The sequence below is a fragment of the Monodelphis domestica genome, chromosome 2 (genome assembly GCF_027887165.1).
Source record: "Monodelphis domestica isolate mMonDom1 chromosome 2, mMonDom1.pri, whole genome shotgun sequence".
Classification (NCBI taxonomy): domain Eukaryota; kingdom Metazoa; phylum Chordata; class Mammalia; order Didelphimorphia; family Didelphidae; genus Monodelphis; species Monodelphis domestica.
The window spans coordinates 516,055,486-516,075,265 of NC_077228.1; the positions used below are offsets into that span (position 1 = coordinate 516,055,486).

Below are 19,780 nucleotides of genomic sequence, written 5' to 3' on the forward strand. Positions count from 1 at the left end.
AGGGCAGAGGGTATGCTTCAGCACTTCTGGCCATCTTTTTGACCCTTAAAAGTCAATGTCTGCAGGAATCCAAGTCACCAGCTGAGAATCTTTGAAAATTCAATCGGCAGATGGCGTTTTGGATATGTACAGAGTGTGATATAACGGAAGAGTGTAAGCCAAGTGTGATCACAGGTAGCTCTAACTCTGCAGCAGAAATCTGTTATGAGTAAGGGGCCAGTGTCTGGCAGTCTCCAGTGGAAAATGAATTCCAGAACAACTAATAGGCCTGTGATTCCAAGCCCTCCAAGCACCGAGAGATGCTGCAGTATTTATTTATGCTCCGCTAAATGTATTCGTTTATTATCAGAGGTTTTCAGAGCAATTACAGCTTGTGGACTGCAGTGTCTATTGCTACAGACACTGCAGAGGAAAATTCACTAGGCTGGCTCCGTGGCATGACTCCAGGCTGGGTGGCAAAGTTGCCTTAATTTAGAATTGACTGTAAACTTGAACTCTTTGCTCTTGGCCCACTGTTCCCTGGGACAACATTGTGCTGAGGCTGGGACCCTGGATGAGTTCGATATGTTCTGTGACCAGCTCAGTTAAGTGGGTGCACAGGGTGGCTTTCCAATTCAACAAGACAAGTCAGGAAGCATCAATTAAGCGCTTATGATGTGCCAGGCAAGGTGCCAAGCCCTGGGGATACAAAGAAAGACAAAAACACAAGAGACTCAAGGAAAATGTTCAGTGCAAACAGAAATACTTAGTCCCTAACACCCTGAACAGGCACCCGCCTTGTATACAGACCCTGGCAGCAGAGCCACAAACAGCTTCAGCGAGTTAGCATGACATTTTTCTCTTGAAACCATGCTAAATTCTCCATTCAAGCTGTGTTTCTCCAAATGTTTCACCATTTGAGACCTTAAAATAGTCTTCTAAGGTACTACACTTTTCTACCAAGACAGGCCAAGTCTTTAAATGTTGGGAAGTTGTTGTTGGGTTTTTTTATGTACTACCTGGACAACTTTTTAGGCTTGCAAACTTCCCCAGGGAGAAGGGAGGAGGCAGCCAGTGCGTAAGTAATTAGAGAAGTTTTGGGAAGAGGCATATCAAAACTAACACCATTTCTTTCCATCATTTCTAGTAGTTTATAAAGTTTCTTTTCATTAGTAGTGGACTGAATGAAGAAGAAATACTGGGTGAGTTTTAAGAGTTTTTAAAACATCTTCATATTGCTCTGATCCACTCTGGAAAATAATAGAATATAATAAAAGATGATGGAATGTAAGCTTCTTGAAGGCAGGAAATATTATCATTTTGATCTTTGGCTCCCTGAAACCAAGCACAGTGTCTAACCCATAGTAATCATTTAAAAATATTTTTGGAGCAGCAGGGTGGCTCAATGGATTGAGCCCAGAGATGGGAGGTCTTGGGTTCAAATATGGCCTCAGATAATTCCTAGCTGTGTGACCCTGGACGAGTCATTTAACCCCCATTGCCTGACCCTTACCTGAAAACCTACACAGTAGTGATTCTAAGACAGAAGGTACAGGTTTAATTTTTTTGTTTATTTTTTAATTTAAAAAATTATTTTAAAAACCTTATGTTCTGTCTTAGAATTGATACTAAATATGGCTTCCAAGGCAGAAGAGTGGTAAGGACTAGACAACTGGGGGACTTGTTCAGGATCACACAGCTAGGAAGTGTCTAAGGTCAGATCTGGACCCAGGACCTCTCATCTCTAGGCCTCACTCTCTATCCACTGAAATTCCCAGTTACCCCATAAATATTTATTGATGAATAGATTGATTGATTTTTATTCCTAGCACTTGGCACAGTGCTTGGACTATGGTAAGTGTCATTCATTGTTTGCTTGAAACAATACTTTATATTTCTATATCACTTCAGAGTCCTAAAGTGCTCTATCAGTAGACCAATCTAGCATTCAGTAAGTGCTTACTCTGGCCTGGGTATTATACCAAGTACTGGGGTTGCAAAAGAAATGCAAGAATACTCTGTCCTCCTGGGGCTTACATTCTGATAGGAGACAACATGTACATAAATTGTTCCATAAAAGATACACACATGATAGATCAGATATTTATTACCTTCTTTGTGTCATAGAACCCTGTGGCACTCTGGGGAACTCTGTGAATACCTTCTTAGAATGTTTTTAAATATATAAAATGAAATATGTATGATTATAAAGGAAAGCAATTATAGTGAAAAGTCATTTTTGAAAAAACAATTTGTAAACCCTTACCTTCTGATTTAGAATCAATACTGTGTATTGGTTCCAAGGCAGAACAGTGGAAAGGGCTAGGCAATGGGGGTTAAGTGACTCACCCAGAGTCACACAGCTAGGAAGTATCTAAGACCAAATTTGAACCCAGGACCTCCCATCTCTGGGCCTGGCTCTCAATCCACTGAGCCACCCAGCTTCCCCCTTGAAAAATGTTTTTTGAAACAAATTTATAGGCCCTAGGTTTAGAAGCACTGGACCAGTGATAGTCTTAGAAGGGAAGTCACTGAGAATTCCGGGCAGGGAGACTAGGAAAGGTCTTGTGCAACAAGTGGTTGGTGAGCTGCGTCTTAAGGAAGCCAATGATTCTAAGAGGTAGAAATTAAGGGAAGGAGCTTTCCAGACATGGAGATGATCCAATGAAAAGGCAAAGAAAGAGGAGATGGTAGATCCTAGGTAGAGAAGAGCAAGCAAATTAGTATAGCTGGACTGCAAAATGTAAGGAAGAAGATAATGCTTGAGAACACTGGAAATATAGGAAAGGACCAGGTTGTAAAGGGCTTTTGATGCCAAGTAGCTTATATTTGATTCTGGAGATAACAGCCATTGGACTGAGTAGGAGAGCAGCTGGAATGAGGAGACTGGCATGGCCAAACTTATGTTTTAGAAAAACCATTTTGGCAATTACATAAAGGATGGAATAAAATGGATGGAGGCTTGAACCAGGGACTCAATTAGAAGGTGGTTGTAATAGTTGTAATAGTAATGTAATAGTTGTAATGAATGAATGAACTAGAGTGGTGCCTCTACTATGAGTTGTGAGAAAGGGACCTATTTTAGAGTTATCAAGAGGGTAGAATTGAAAAGATTTGGCAACTTATTGCATATGGATTATGAGTCAAAGATGATACTGAAATTTTGAACCTGGGTAACTGGAAGGATGATGGTACCCTGGACAGCAATAGGAAAGTTTGAATGAAGAGTGTGTTTTGGGACAAAGAAAATGAGTTCTATTTTGGATGTGTTGAATCTGAGATGTCTTTTCAATATACATTTGGAAATACCCAACAGGTATGTTGATGTGAAACTGGTCCTCAGGAGAGGACTATGGCTGGCCTTATAGACCTGGGAATCATCAGCTTAGAAATGATCAACAGACCCATGGTGCTTATGAGACCATCAACTAAGAAAATATATAAAGAAGAGGACTGAAAAAAGAGTCTTGGGGGTGTACCCACAACTAGTATGCATGACATGGACAAAGTTTCAATAAAAGAGAATAGGGAATGGCCAGACAGGTAGAAGGAGATAGCAGAGTCACATACATCAACAGAAGAGAGATTATGTAAGAGGAAAAGATGGTCAACAGTGTTAGGTGCAGAAGAAATAAAAAGAGGATCAGGACTGAGAAAAGGCCATTAGAATTGGCAAGTGGAGAAATGTTTCAATTGAATGATGAGGTCAGAAGCCAAATTTCTCACTTTTAGAAGAGTCACAGAAGAATAAGAGGAAACATTGGTTACAGGCATTTTCCTCCAAGGAACTTTGTTGGTAAAGGGAGAAAAATATAAGAAAATAGCTAGCACGAATAGTAAGATTTAATGACTATATTTTTAAGGGATGGAGGATATTTGGGCAGGTTTTAAATAACAGGGAAGGAATGAGTAGATAGGGAGAGATTAAAAATTAACGAACAAGAAGGAATGATAAAAGGGAAACTCTGATGGAAGAAATAGGAAGGCACACATAGATCCTCTGGCCCAAGCAAGCAGAAAAAGCTAAGTATTCATCAGGGGCTATATAGTGAAGGAGAAGGTTGTATAGGATAATATCTGAATGATGTGAGGTAAGAAAGAAAGAAATGGGAACTATTGGCAAATAGATTCAATGTTTTCTGTGAAACAGAAAGCAAAGTCTTCAGGTGAGAAAGTGGCATGGGGGGGGGTAGAGAAATGATTAGAATAGCTGCTGTGGTGAATGATAGAGAATTTGTTAGATTGCCTTGCAGCAGTGAGGGCCCAGTAGACATTAACTACCATAAATTTGTAGTGGATCCAATCTGGATGCTCTAAAGGACAACTCAAAAAAGGTTCACTTTGATCCTAGAGATAATAAGGACTCCTTGAAATGTGAGTAGAGGAGCGACACTTTGGGAAATTCACTTGAGCAGCTGTTTGAAGGTTGAAGTGAAAAGTAAAGTACAAATAATAAACACAGTGGAGTATGGTATTTTCTGAACCTTTCACTTAGTTATGTGACTAGAAAGATAATGTCTGCTGTAAAGCATGTGTGAGAGAAGTTAAATATTTTCATTATGTGCAGATCTAAAGGAGCAGAACCAAGAGAACATTGTACACAGGGACTGATACACTGTGGCACTATCAAATGTAGCCGACTTCTCTACTAGTAGCAATGCAATGACCTAGGACAATTCTGAGGGACTTATGAGAAAGAACACTATCCCCATCCAGAGAAAGGACCGTGGGAGTATAAATACAGAAGAAAAACACATGATACATCATGTTGCTCGATAGGGATGTGATTGGGGCATTGGTGTTAAAAGATCATTCTATTGCAAATATGAATCGTATATAAATAGATTTTAAACAATGATACACATATAACCCAGTAGAATTGCATGTCCACTCCAGGGGGAGGGAAGAGGGATGGGAAAAATCATGAATCATGTAACCATGAAAAAATATTATCAATCAATAAATAAATAATTAAAATATTTTCATCATGGATGCCCCTAATGCATATGGAATATAATTCTTATAATACTTTGTAAAAAAAGCAGGCTTTTAAGTCAATAATGATTGATATTCTCTTAATCATCCTTTTTCCAGCACTGATGTCTAAATTATTTTCCCAATCATTTGATAGCTCTTTCCTTGACATTTCTTGAAAATTGATTCCCCAGTTCCCTAAAAACTATATTACTTCCAGCCCAGATCTCCTCTGTTTATATCATATCTACCCTATGCCCCATGTCTTCCTCCACATTATATTTTCTTTAGGACCTATCTACCTTCTCATGCAGGATACCAAAGATTATGAAGTTAAAGTCAAAACTTATAGATTTTTAATATCTTTGACTGTTGTCCTTCCATTTTTAACACTAAATGTTCTTAGAATGATCTGGTTTAATTGACCATATCAAGCTTTCTGCAAATGCATCTGGAAAGTGTTGCAAGTTTACATTCTAAACTCATTTTGCCCTTGCTTGCCATATCTCTCCACTGGGTAAGGTGATCAAATATTTGCTGGTTAAAGCTCTTTTAGTCCATGCCACTATCTTTTGCTTTGTTCATTTCCTATGTTTCAGTGTCAATAGCTTATTTAAATAGGTCGTCTTAGAGCAATTCTCCTTAAGCATCATACTGTCTTCTCATTTTTATTCTTTCTTCTAATTTGGTATTGAAATGGTACAACATGAAGAATAGTAACAAAGCATTTCTCTCATATACTGGGGGTTCTCCCTCCCATAAATAAACAATTTCAATAGGAAGAAAGGTCACAAACTGGTAGAGAGGTATATACATAAGAAATAAACATGACTAAGACAATTTTCAACATTGGTTATGGGTTTTAATATTTTCTCTTTTTGTGAAGCCTTCACATTGCTTCCCCAGAATTCAGTGTCTCTTCTGGAAAGGCCACTATGCTGGCCTTTCTGGTGCTGGACTCCCTAAGCCAGAGGAGAGTCTTGTGGAACTGGGTATGAGAGTCCTTATGGGATTCTCTTGTTCTACATTAAAAAAAATTACTGAAGGTAGAGGTAGAGGGGAAGGGAGTGGGTGAGGAGAAAAATGTCTTCCCTTCACCCTACAATGGAAGGAGCACAAGTGATTCCCTGTCAAGAGCTGGTATCTTCCTCCATAGCTGCACTTTTCTTAAATGCTATAGATGACTCCCTTGTGGGACAGAAGCCCTCCCATCTCAACTGACTCTGTGAGTATGTGCTAAAGTATCTGCTAAAAGTAGGACTGATGCTTCAGGTAACTAATTTTAAATGGCTTGCATATCTATTAGGAAATTGATTGAACAATTTTTTCATCTTCTTAAAAGGCTATCAGAGTATTAATACTTATTCACACTTCCTTTAATAAAGTAGAATGGACTGCTTCAAGTTATATACTCTTTATAATCTCTGAATCTGAAAAGGGAAAACAACTTAAAAGCTCATTGTCCCTTTTTCTTTCTTCTTATCTTCTGCCATTTCATCAAGTGAATTGGTGGTGGTGGGGTGCTACTGATTAATTTATAGATAGATGCTTATACTCGTATATGAGTGTATAGCCTACTGTGTATGTGAGCATATCCTAAAATTTGTGTAATTCTTGGTGGCTTCTAAATGAGGGATATTTCATTTGCCCTTTATTTCATGGTCAAAGAATTTCTCATTGTATGGCCAGGCTCTGTACTTAGATAGGTTGAGTCACCAACAGAAGACGTAGCTTATCACTAGTTCTTTCCAGCAAGAGAAATTTTTTTGTTGTTGTTTTTTATTATTTCATCTGACAGAATTCATTTTTCAAATTTTCTGAATCTAAATTTTCATTCACAACTTTATGAACCATTTTTATATTCTAATTACAAAAGCTCATCATTAATGGTTATTTGAAAGCATTTAAATTTTTAAAAACTATAAAAACAAACCAAAAGCTTGTTTTCCACTTTTAAAATAATTACTATATGTTTTTAAATGATTCTTTGAGTGAAGAGCCAATGGGAAAGCTCCTCAGACTTTATGCTTAATCTGTGATTTCTCTGCTGTTCCTTCCTCTTGCTAAATAAACCTCATATTTCTATTTCTGATCATACATTTCCTTAATAATATCCTTTGCCCTACTTTTGGCATATACATCACTTCAAATTCCCTATAGCTAAAATATTTCAAACTTTCTTCTGTACATACTTCCCCTCCTTGTTATTTAATATTTTATTCCATTTGAATTGAGTGCTCTTTACATTGAATCATTGTGTTATTTGAGCATGTTAAGCATAAACTACATTGGCAAGGAGCTCCTAGGTGTAGAAATGAAAAGGTACTGACCTAGTCAATATCTCCAACCTGAAAAGGAACAAAGTGCTATAGTCATGCGGGGACATACAGGGCCAAGAGGTATACCAGTAGTTTTCATTTTATGAACTTTGCTACCATGCTACAGAAAGCTCCCCCCTTATTTACAAATGGTTTATTCTTTGATTTAATTTCTTGCTTCATGCAGTGTACAGGTAAGCTTCACTCTTACATAAATGAAGAAACTGAGTCCAGGAAAAAGAGGGATTTCTTTTTACTCCCAAAGGATACATAGGTCTTTTGGATCTCATTCAGTACTCTGCATAGTATGGTATTAGGTTAAGCCACACAGCAAAAATCTTTCCTGGGCTAGGAAAAAATGGATGGTTAGATGTTGATGATGATATTGATGATGTTGTTGTTGATGAGGATGATGTTCATGATGTTATAGAGGATGTCGATGGTGTTGATGTTGATAATTTTGATGATGATGATGTTGTTGATAATGATGTTGATGGTGTTAATGACAATGATGTTGATAACAATTATGTTGATGATGTTGCTGATGTTGATGGTGTTGTTGATGGCATTGATGATGATGTTGTTGATGATGTTGATGTTGTTGATGATGATGTGGATGTTGATGATGTGTTGATGTTGATGATCTTGATGATGTTGCCTATGTTGATGATATTGATGATGTTGTTGATGTTGTTGATGAGGATTATTATTGAATTTGGAATTGGAGGTTTTCCTTCCATTTGAACCTTTTTAACCCTTCCCACTGTAATGATTAAAATTTTCTTGGAGCCTATCTCCAACCTCTTTCACCCTTCCATTGTATTGAGGTTTTCTGTCCCCTCAAAGCACTTTATTTTTGATTGGCATGGAAGGGTTTTCACAGAGGACTGGACATTTGCTGCTTCTAAGTGGCCATCTTGACTCTGCCTTCCAGTGTGGGAGAATTGGCCAGACCATGCAGTCCACTTTCATGGTCTTTTAGAATCCAAAGTTATCTTCATGCCATAATGAAACATCTGGGTAAAGCTTTTCTGAAGAAGAAAATTTTAATATAATCATCAGGAAAAGAAGAAAAAGAGATAGGAAGATTAAAAAAAAGAAAAACTGACTTTAAAAAATAATCTTTAAAGAGGACATTATATAAATAGGTCTAGCTTACATTCTTCATATGGAAGCTCCTCAGGGTAGGAGTGGTGCATTGTGGGTACTCAGCTAAGATCAGACAGTGTGACGTTCAGGGTTTCATTTCTATGTTTTGTTTTGTTTCTAGATTTTTGAAAACTCAAAGGCAAGAGGTCAAAACATTGGGGAAGGTATAAACTGGTCTGGGCTGATAGGAATCCATTTTAGGTGAAACAAAAAGCCACAGAATTTAATAGATGGAAGGCTTATGATATGGCTAATTTCTGAAGGGAGAACTTTGCCTAGGCACTGTTCCCTCTTTTCATTCAAACAGACAGTCAGTCCTTGGCCTCCAATGCTGGACAAGACTCTTCCTACTTTAAGGATAGGAAAGAGCCTATTTGCAGACCTATGGAAATATATTTTAATAGTTCTCTTTCTCATTTGTCTTTGTGTGTGTGTGTGTTTCTGCATAGGATGACCTAAATCTCATATTTCTCAGTTTTTTATTGAGTTTTAATTTTCTCCCCATAAACTTTTGGAATTCTTCATTTTTTGGCCTGAGGACAAAAACTAACTTTTCAGCGTGGAATTTTAGAATGTCTTTATTAAGATTATGGGAATCACAGGATTTCAATTTGGAAAAGAATTTAAAGTTCACTCAGTCAAACACAATCATGTTACAAATGTTAATATGTCAGAGAGGAGGAAATAGGGTATGGGACTAAAAGCTCCACTTAAGGATTGAGTCTTGGGTTCATGTGCTGACTTACTAGCTTGAAGAGGTTGGGGTCTCTTCTCTTCTCTGTCGTTCAGCTTTCTGTCATGAAAAAATGAGCCTAAAACCTGGACTGGCTGCTTTCATTCATTTGTTCATTCAACCATTCATGTATGTATACATGAATTTAACAAGCAAGGTTCTCTGCTAGTTACTAGTCAGTCATACAACATAAAAAAATCTATAATGAGTATATGGGGACACATGTACATAAAATATGCTTATATTATGTTACATTAGGTTATTATATTATATTATGTTATATCATATTATATCATGTTATATTGCATTACATTATCTTAGCTTATGTCATGTCACATTATGCTAAGTCATGTCAGGTCATATTATATAATGTTGGGCAGCTACATAGTACAGTGGATAAAGTGCCAAGCCTGGAGGCAGGGAGATTCCTATTTCTGAGTTCAAATCTAGTCTCAGACACTTACTAGCTGGGTGATTGGGTAAGTCACTTGACCCTGCTTACTATGGTTTCCTCATTTTTAAATGACCAGAGAAGGAAGTGGCAAACCACTCTAGTACCTTTTCCAAGAAAACGCCAAAATAGGAGGTTATGAAGAGTCAGATATGAATGAAAAATAACTAAAAAATGTATTTACATTCATTTGTAATATATTGTCATGCCCATTTGGCTGTCCACAAATAAGGTGACATGTCTATAAACAGACAAGTTTCTGCATCTATTCAGTTGTTTCAGCTGTTTTTCAGTCATGTTTGACTCTCTCTGACTCCATTTGGGATTTTCTTGGCAGAAATACTGGAGTAGTTTGCCATTTCCTTTTCCAGTTCATTTTACAGATGATGAAAGTGAGACAAAACAGGTAAGTGACTTGTCCAGGGTCTCATGGTTGGAAATGTCTGAGGCCAGAGTTGAACTATAGAAGAGGAGTCTTCTGTCCAGGCCTGTTTGTTTATTGTGCCATCTGGCAGCCCCTGGTTTCTCTGTCTACATGAGAGCAAATACAGAGCAGTCACAATTCCTCTCTTCCCTGAAACTGTTCCTTGTTCTTTTCTTCACTCTCCTCTAAATCTAAATTTGCCCCAAAGCTTGACATTGACAACTTCTCCACAAACAGGATGGGAATCATCTATGTAGCTCTCCAGATGTTTCACCCTCAAGTAGACTTTTGTGCCTTTGTTTCCCTTCTCTGTTCTTTTCAAGAGCTCTAACACGAGCTCAGTTACTATACCTTTTCCCATCCCATTATACACGGAGTCTGCCGGTGTCCCTGTGCAAAAGTTAAAATTATATCTTAATAATAAAATATTATATATATATATATATATATTTAGGAGGTTTATTAAATGATCATTAGAAATCAAGGAATAAGGAGGATACAAAATAAAAACCACGCGCCCATGGCTAGTTAGCCATTTTCAAAATCCCCACCTTTCCATCATCACTGCTGATTACTGCATCATGCCAAAGAGGGCATGGGAGAAGTTAAAGCCATTTAAATACCAATGACGTGATCTCGCCAACATGGAGACGCTGGAGAGATTATAGGGAATTCAGGAAAATACTAAGGACTTCTCGGGAATGAAGTCAAAGGTTCAAAATCTTCATTTATACACCTGGGAGGGATGAAGAGAATGGACTTTGTGATGCTCTGTCTGCCACTAGTTCCCTGGCGTTCTGGATTGAATGTGGAAGCCTGTGTGTGCTTCATTAGAGGCTCCTTTGCTTAACACTGAGCAGATTATTACTGAGGCTCGGGAAGATGTCATGCTTTTGTCGAGGTTCAGGATGTGATTTGCAAAAATGTCTTCTTAATTTGAAAAATAGTAATACTGTTCCAGACAAATGGAAGTACTTTCTGTTCCCTACATTTGTGTCCACCATCTCCTGGGTCTGGAAAGGTGTCCCCCAGCGTCTCTGTCTAGCAAAATCCCCTCTTCCTTCAAAGTGCAGTTCTGTGGCTATTGACTCCATGAGGATTTTTTGATCCACCCCCCCCCCAAAAAAAGAAATCCCCTTCCTGTAATCTATTATAAGCTACCTTTCAGTTTGGTGCTCTCCCAGTAGGGTGGTATAATAGAAAGAGAAGTGAACCCAGATCTTAGGAGGGAACTGTGTTAAAATCTTACCTTTCCCAATTCCTTGCTGTGTGACCTTAGATAAGTCACTTAACTTCTATTTCCTCTCCTGTGTAAGAAGCATTAGCAATGCTTTCAACACCTTCCACATAGGATCATTTAAAAGGGGTTCAGATCTGTTAGTTGTTCTTGCTATAATTACTATTTTTTGGTTATTATTATTCTAAGCTTGTCATTTCATTGGCATGCAGAACTCCCTCCATAAATCCATATTAATACTTCATCTGTAACTTATACTCATATAGACCTAGTGCTCTTAGGGACCTTAGAGATCATCTGGTCTGACCGTCTCATTTTACAGATGAAGAAACTGAGTCCCAGGGAGGTTAAGAGTCAGACACCTGGAGTGGTGAGAGGTTAAGCGATTTACCCAGAGTCACATAACCAATAAATGTGTTCCTTGACAGCAAAGACTAGGTTTTGTTTTTTCCTGGGGGGGAATTGTTATTTTTTGTCCCCCAGTATTTATTACTGTGCCTGGTGCAAAGTAGCTGCTAATAAATGCTTGTTGACTGACTGACAGTATGTCAGCGCTATACCACATTGCTTCTCCAATATTATTATTTTGCTAGTTACAATTTGTACTATAGTTATTCATAGCCTTATTCTGCCAGCTGGCCTGTAAACTTCATTAGGACAGAGGCTACTTTGTTCCATCTGTTTTGCAATTTAGTACACTTTAGGCAGAGGTAATATATGTGTGTGTTTTATATATATATATATAGTATGTATAATATATATGCATATTGTATATAATATATAATCACATATACAATATGCATATGTATAATATATACTCGCATGTGTTATATGTGAGTATATATTATATATAATATAAAACAACATGTTATATATCATATGCATATATATTAGATACTCATAGTATATATTATATATGTGAGTATATATACTATATTCACATAGTATATATCATATATGAGTATATATATGCTATGTGAGTATATATATATTAAATAATTCACATATTATATATTATATACTATATGAATATATACAGTATTATTTGCAGTGGATGTGTTCCAAGTCCAAAACCAGAGATGTAAGCAAACACCTGCTGCCCCCACATGTGTGCTTTTTTCTCTACTCCTGCCCCAAGGCTAGGGGGTCTGTGGCCTCCCTCACCCCCACCCAAACCCTCTGAAATGTAAAAAAGTGAAAGTGGAAACAGAAGAGACTGGGAACATACAGGGTGATCTCTGACACTTTAGGATGAAAGTGAAACCATGGATAAGGGAGCCTCACTGTACATCCACATGATATATGTATATGTGTTTGTATGTATACATACATGTGCATATACACATGCATATTGTATATGTGTGTTTATATCATATATATTATATACACATAACACCGATGTGATTGGTACATGAATACCATCTTTATAGAAACACACAGATATAGAGGACTTGAATTCATGTGGGTGTGTATTCCAGTACTATCTACATTTACATATATGTGTTTATATGTGTGTGTATGTATAGCTACATAGATATATATACTGATTCATATACCAGTAAAATTAGTATAGAGATAAGTCTTTTCTCTGGAGTTTTGCCAGTTTTCTTTCTTTAATAATGTAGTCTAACAGGAGGTCCTGGGTTCAAATCTGACCTCAGATACTGTCTAGCTGTGTGACCCTGGGCAAGTCACTTGACCCCCATTGCCTAGCCCTTACTTCTCTTCTGCCTTGGAACCAATACACGGTATTGATTCCAAGATGGAAGGTAAGGGTTTAAAAAGGAAATAAATAAATAAAAATAATGTAGTCTAAGTCCCTATAATATACGGTGAGTGTGTGTGTGTGTGTGTGTGTGTGTGTGTGTGTGTGTATCCTGTCCATCCTTGGGTTTCCCCTTAATGTTGGTCAGTCCTCAGTGAGTCAATTCCTTCCCCCAGGGTGGCTCCTCATTGACTGCTGGCAAATGATAGTCTTAGAGAATTTCCTGCAGCATCGAGATGTTAAAGAGACTTGTTCAGGGTCACATGGCCATTTTGTGTGAAAGGAGGTCCTGGAGTCCAAGCCTTCCTGACTCTGAACTTGACTCCCTGCCCACCACACCCCAGCTGTTGTTTGTGTCCATAAAAATGAACACTTGAATCTCTACAGTGATTTCTGGACTCCAAAGCATATTATCTCATGTGATGGGTCATAAGGAACCAATGAGGTGAATGCTGCAAGAACTCCATTCTTATTCCCATTTTATAGATGAGGAAACAGGCTGGGATAGGTGAGCTAAGTGGCCCAAAGCCCAAAGGAAGAGGGCATAGCCAGGATTCACACCCACATTTTCTCCTTTTTCCATTGTGTTGGGCAGTTTCCTATGTTAAAAGTTCATATAAAGAATTTGGGATATGCTCAAGCTGCCAGCTTCTGAGGTCGGTCCTGGGTCCAGGCCATCTGTTGTTTTCCTGTGGATGCGAGGTGCTCATACATTTTCATTAATGGCCATTCTCCTGAGACTGTACCTGTGAGTCTGTCTTGGAGGGAGAGAAAGACAGAGAGAGAGAGAGAGAGAGAGAGACAGACAGACAGACAGATAGACAGACAGACAGACAGACAGACAGGACAGACAGGCAGACAGACAGACAGGCAGGCAGGCAGACAGGACAGACAGGCAGACAGACAGACAGACAGACAGGCAGGCAGGCAGACAGACAGACAGGCAGGCAGACAGACAGGCAGACAGACAGACAGGCAGGCAGGCAGGCAGGCAGGAAGGCAGACAGAAACAGAGAGAGAGACAGAGAGACTCCAAAGTGTCTGGCATTTCCTTCCATTCCATGGAAAGAGACATTTTACCAAGTATCATGGCACCTTCTTTCCCCCAGCCACATCTCTTCCTAAAGCAGGTGAAGCCTGGTGGGAAAAAAAGGCCCAAGCCAATTCATGCATAGACTGACATCAGGAGCCTCGTTTGGGGCTTTTTGTTCTGTTTTGCTTTGTCCAAGTGATTTCTCCCTTGCATTTGACAATTTTCCATTTGTTTCACATGGACCCAGGAAGGGCCACCATGAATAACTAACCAACATAAGCAGCCTCTTCTCTAGTCCCCCTGGGGGCAATTCCCTGGTATGAGGGAGCCAACTCAGGAAGGTTTTGTAAATATAGTCCAATCCAGGATTCTGTGGGGAGCAGGAGGACTGACCAGGTTTTCTTCTGCTAGAAGCATCAACTCCAAAGGAGTCTTATTTAAAGGATAAAATGATTAAGAAAGAGCAAGGTGGGATAGTGCAAAGGCAACTGGCTGTGGAATCTGAGGACTTGGGTTCAAATCCCAGACCTGCCACTATCTCTTGGTGTCACTGGATATGTCCCTTAATTTCTGAGTTTCAGTTTGCTCATACAATAAAGGCAATTGGATCAGACAACGTCAGAGGTCACTGTCTAGTTCAAAATACATGATCCTATGACCAGAGGAAAAAATAAGTGATGGGAGTGCCATTGTAAAGCATCCAGGTTATTGAGTAACCAAATGTGCATTGTGTTATCTGTGAGAGAGACCATTGGTAAGCTAGCAAGAATTCTGCAATCTCCCTTGCAAGAGCCCTAGCTCAAGGACTAAGAAAAATTGGATTTAGTTATTCCTCTGTGACTGCTTTTCTGGATCACTTAGGAAGAGTCTCTTTACCTCTAGGATCTCTGTTTCCTCCTTGTGAATTGAGGGGGACGGGTTGGGTTGCAAGAAGTGTTATTTTAAGGGCTCTTCCCACTCTGATAATATATGCCTAACGACTAATTTCCTGTCCTAGCTTTGTGTATGCCTTTATATAATTTCATCAATGATTGGATGAAGTCAGGAGTGGCACATTTGTCAAATTTGCAGATGACAAAAAGTCAGGAGGGGTAGCTGACACATGGGTCGTTAGAGTCAGTAATCATTTTCTCCCTCATTTCGCAAGCCTCTTCAGTCTGACTTCTATCCCCATTACATAACTGAAACTTCTCTCTCCAATATTGTCGGTTTTGATTGCTAAGTCCAATGACCTTTTATTAGATAGCTCGGTGGCACAGTGGATGGTGTTGAACCTGATCTCAGGAAGGATCCGTACTCTGCCTCAGATACTTTCTGGTTGTGTTACCCTGAGAAAGTCTTTTAAACTCTTTGAGCTTCCATGTCTTAAACTGTCAAACGAGAATGTTGTCCTCTAAGATCCGTCCCAGGTCTTGGTCCATAAGGATGGTTTTCATGATGTTTGACACTGTTGGCCACTCATCTGCTCCTTTAGATCCTTTCTTCTCCCTGGGTTATTGTGATGCCTTTTTTGGGCAGTTCTCCTCTTGCCTGCCTAACAAGTCCTTCTCAGTCTCCTTTGTGGTATTATAACCCACATGGGCCTCTCCTCTTCTCTTTATCACTCTTTCTCTTGGTGATCTCAGTGGTGAGCTCCTATAGTTCAAACTATCATCTCTATCCTGAGACTCCCAGATAAACATATCCAACCCTCATCCCTCTCCTGAGCTCCAGTTTTGTATCTCCAACCATCTACTTGGCATTTCTACCTGGATGTCTCATAGGCATCTCAAACTCAACATGCCCCCAAACAAACATTAACTTTCCTCCTTTAAGCCCACTCCTCCAACTAGCTTTTATGCCAAGAGCACCACCGGCCTTACAGGCACACTCTTTGGGGACATTAAAGTCATTTTTGAGTCTTCTGTCTCCCTCATTTTCCACAACCAAAAGGCTTCGAGGTTTCAATGATTTTGCTTCCTCAGTATCTCTTAAACCTATCCCTTTATTTCTACTCACATGACCACCACTTTAGGTCAGGTCTTCACTCTCTCTTGCCTAGACTTGCAGTAGTCTTCTAATTGTTCTTCCTGTAGCCACACAGCTGACAAGTTGATATTCCTAAAGCACAGGTACAGCCATGTCATTCTCCTGCTCAGAAACCATCAAGGGCTCCCCATTGCCCAACTACATACTCATCTTTTGGTTCTAAAAACCCTCCTTTACCTTCTTGATCCAACCTATTTTTCCAGGCTGATCACATACTACTCCCCCTGCATTCCACCTTCTGGCCAAACTGTCCATAGAATTTAATTATTGTATGGGTTCTTCCCTGGAATGTTCTCTGCCCATGCCTCTTGAAACCCTCAGGTCCCTGACTCATTTCAAGTCGCATCATTCTAGAAGCCGTTACTGATTCTTCTAGTTATTAGGTATCCCACCCCCAATAATTTTGCCTTTATTTTGCACCTATGCTGTATTTGGCTATCTGTAAAGATGTCATTTCCTCCAGTAAGAATGTAAGCTCCTTGCAGGCAGGAAATAATTCATTTTAATCAGTGCCTACCATCTAGAAGACCCTTGTTATTTCATTGATTCTCCACAGATCCTGAGTGACTAGATTAGTGTGTCAAATCTCAGAAGATGAAATTTAATAGAGACAAATGTGAAGTTATATAAGTGGATTTTGAAAATCCACTTTATAAACACAGGATGGGGCGGGGGGGGGGGGAGCCATTGGTATGAAAAAGAGCTAAGGGTGTTAGTGGATGGCAAGCTTCATATGAACCTCAGTGAAAAATGTTCATGCTAGCTTCAAATGTTGTCCAGGATGAGTCAGGAAGACTCATTTTGTGAGTTCAGATCCAGCCTCCAACATTTATTAGCTGTGTGGGCCTTGGCAGATCAGTTAACCCTGTTTTGCCTCAGTTTCCTTATCTGTAAAGTGAGATGGAGAAAATAAATGGCAAGCCATTCCAGTATCTTTACCAAGAAATCCCCAAATGGGGTCACAAAAAGTTGGACAAAACTGAAAAAATCTGAGCAAAAATGAAAACAATAAAACACTATGTAAAGGCTAGCTATTAGGATGGGAAGATCCTAGAGGTCATCTAGTCTAATCTATTCATTTTACAGATAAAGAAGAAAGAAAGAAAGAAAGAAAGAAAGAAAGAAAGAAAGAAAGAAAGAAAGAAAGAAAGAAAGAAAGAAAGAGGAAGATAGAAAGAAAGAAAGAGAGAGGGGGAGGGAGGGAGGAAGGGAGGAAGGAAGGGAGGAAAGGAAGGGAGGAAAGGAGGAAGGAAGGGAGGGAGGGAGGGAGGAAGAATTTATTGAATGCTTACTATGTACCAGATGCCTTCTAAATTCTGGGGATAAAAATACAAGCAAAAAGTCCCCTCAAGAAGTTTGGAGCAAGACAGTACAGAAACAACCAAAAAGGAGGGGGGGGGAGGGAGGGAGGAAGGAAGAAAGGGAGGGAAAAAAGGAAGGAAGGAAGGAAGGAAGGAAGGAAGGAAGGAAGGAAGGAAGGAAGGAAGGAAGGAAGGAAGGAAGGAAGGAAGGAAGGAAGGAAGGAAGGAAGGAAAGAAGGAAGGAAAGAAGGAAGGAAGGAAGGAAGGAAGGAAGGAAGGAAGGAAGGAAGGAAGGAAGGAAGGAAGGAAAGAAGGAAGGAAGGAAGGAAGGAAGGGAGGGAGGGAGGGAGGAAGGAAGGGAGGGAGGGAGGGAGGAAGGAAGAATTTATTGAGTGCTTACTATGTACCAGATGCCTTCTAAATGCTGGGGATAAAAATACAAGCAAAAAGTTCCCTCAAGAAGTTTTGAGGAAGACAGTACAGAAACAACCAAAAAGGAGAGAGAGAGAGAGAGAGAGAGAGAGAGAGAGAGAGAGAGAGAGAGAGAGAGAGAGAGAGAGAGAGAGAGAGAGAGAGAGAGAGAGAGAGAGAGAATGAGAATGAGGGGTACCCAACTAGGGGTATGGTTGGAAAGTACTGAGAGTCAAGATCAGTCAGGAGGAGAGTGAAGATTGTACATCCTGAGACCCTCCACAAAATGGAGGTCCCAGTAAGAACTCACCAGTTGAAGAAAACTGTCTTGGATTGGCTGAGAGACCTCCAGAGTAAGAAGGCCACTTGAATTTTGGATGTTCTAGGGTAACGAGGTCCTGAGTGCTAAGAAAAGTTCCAGGATGAGACTAGCTGTGAGACCAAGGGCTATTTCTGTAATCTCTCTGCACCTCAGCTTCCTTATTTATAAATGTGAATAAAACTTAATTGGATCATATATTTTGAACTAGAAGGGATAGGTTTTAGGGCAACTACAATCTAAAGTGGAATTCAAACCTAATATGTTCTTACTTCAGAAGGGTATTGTGAAGGTTGGATGAGAGGTCAGAGGTAAAGCATTGACAACGCATATATACCATAAATGAATACAATTATTATCATGCGGGAGTGACTTTAATAGTGGTACTAGGAGGAGCCTGGAGAGGCAACATGGCATAGCAAAGAGTTCTATATTTGGAATCAGAGGGTCTGAATTCAAATCCAACTCTGCCACTGTTAACCTGTGTTACATTGAACAAAACCCTTGTCCTCTCTAGTCCTCAGTCTTCTGATCTATGAAACGAAGAAACTCAAATAGACAACCTCTAAGGTGTTCTCCTGCTCTTAATCTGTGATTCTGTTAAATCTCTTATTTTACAAAAGAAGAAACCAAGAATCAGAGAAGTAAACTGCTTAAGTTCATGGAGCAAGTTAGGTACTAAATTCAGTGCTCTTTTCCACTATCCATTTTAAAAGAATCACCTCCTTTTAGGAGGCCTTTATATTGTCAGTTTCCTTGCACTTAAGAGAGAATTTGGATTTGATTTGTGGGCAATTGCTTAAGAACACATTCTTCGAGTGCCCATCAATTAGGGAATGGTTGAACAAACTGTCACATATGACTTGTAATGGAATATTATTGTGTTGTAAGGAATCACAATTATGAGGAATTCAGGTGCACATAGGAAGATTTATATGAACCAAGTCAGAACAAAGCAAATTGAACTAAAAAGTAAAATATAATTAATTTTGTTTGGTCTGGACTTGTGATTTAAAAGGTATCAGAAATGTCTACTGAGGAAGCTCTCTCCATCAATATAGGTCATTATCTTCTCTATAGTCTATAATCTTTAAAAAATTCACTTAATGAGTATTTATTTTCCCTCCCTTCAACTTCTCTCTTTGTCCTTGCCCATAACAGTGGGAAATAAAGAAAAACAAAACCCTTGTACCAAATATGCAAAGTCAAACAAAACAGTTTCCTACCCTGATCATGCTCAATTCTGCATCCTGAGTCTGTCATCTCCCTGTCAGGAAAAGGATGAGATGCTTAATCATCAGTCTTCTGAAATGATGGTCACAATGATGAGCACACAATGCTTATGTCTTCCCAAGGACAATTTGTAGTCTTAGTTGGATGAAGCAATGAGAGAATGAATGATTTACCTGGGGTCACACAGTCAAGATTCTCAGAGGTAGGACTTAAACCCAGGTCTTCCTGATGCAAAGCTGGCTCTCTGTTTGCTATATCATAATGCCTTTTAATAACTACAGGGATGTAGATTGGGGGGATCACAAAAAGGAAACTGAGCTCTGGGAAATGAAAAAATAATAATGGTCCTAAAGAACAAACAATGAGCTGTACCTTCCTCCCTCCTGTCTTTGGTGAGGTAGGGGAATTACTATGGCCGACTAGCT

The 19,780-nt window shown here is 39.3% G+C and overlaps 1 protein-coding gene and 1 long non-coding RNA gene across 3 annotated transcripts in view; one reads left to right on the plus strand and one right to left on the minus strand.

The window, feature by feature from the left end:
- The window catches only part of CALN1 (calneuron 1), a 529,462-nt gene that overhangs the window by 474,802 nt on the left and 34,880 nt on the right, over positions 1-19,780 (plus strand). The gene's annotated exons all lie outside the window — the stretch shown is intronic.
- Positions 7,508-19,626, minus strand: LOC130457551 (uncharacterized). Its single transcript, XR_008916858.1, has 2 exons — positions 19,349-19,626; positions 7,508-8,302 (listed from the first exon to the last, which is right to left on the minus strand). It is a non-coding gene; the product is annotated as an uncharacterized LOC130457551 (long non-coding RNA).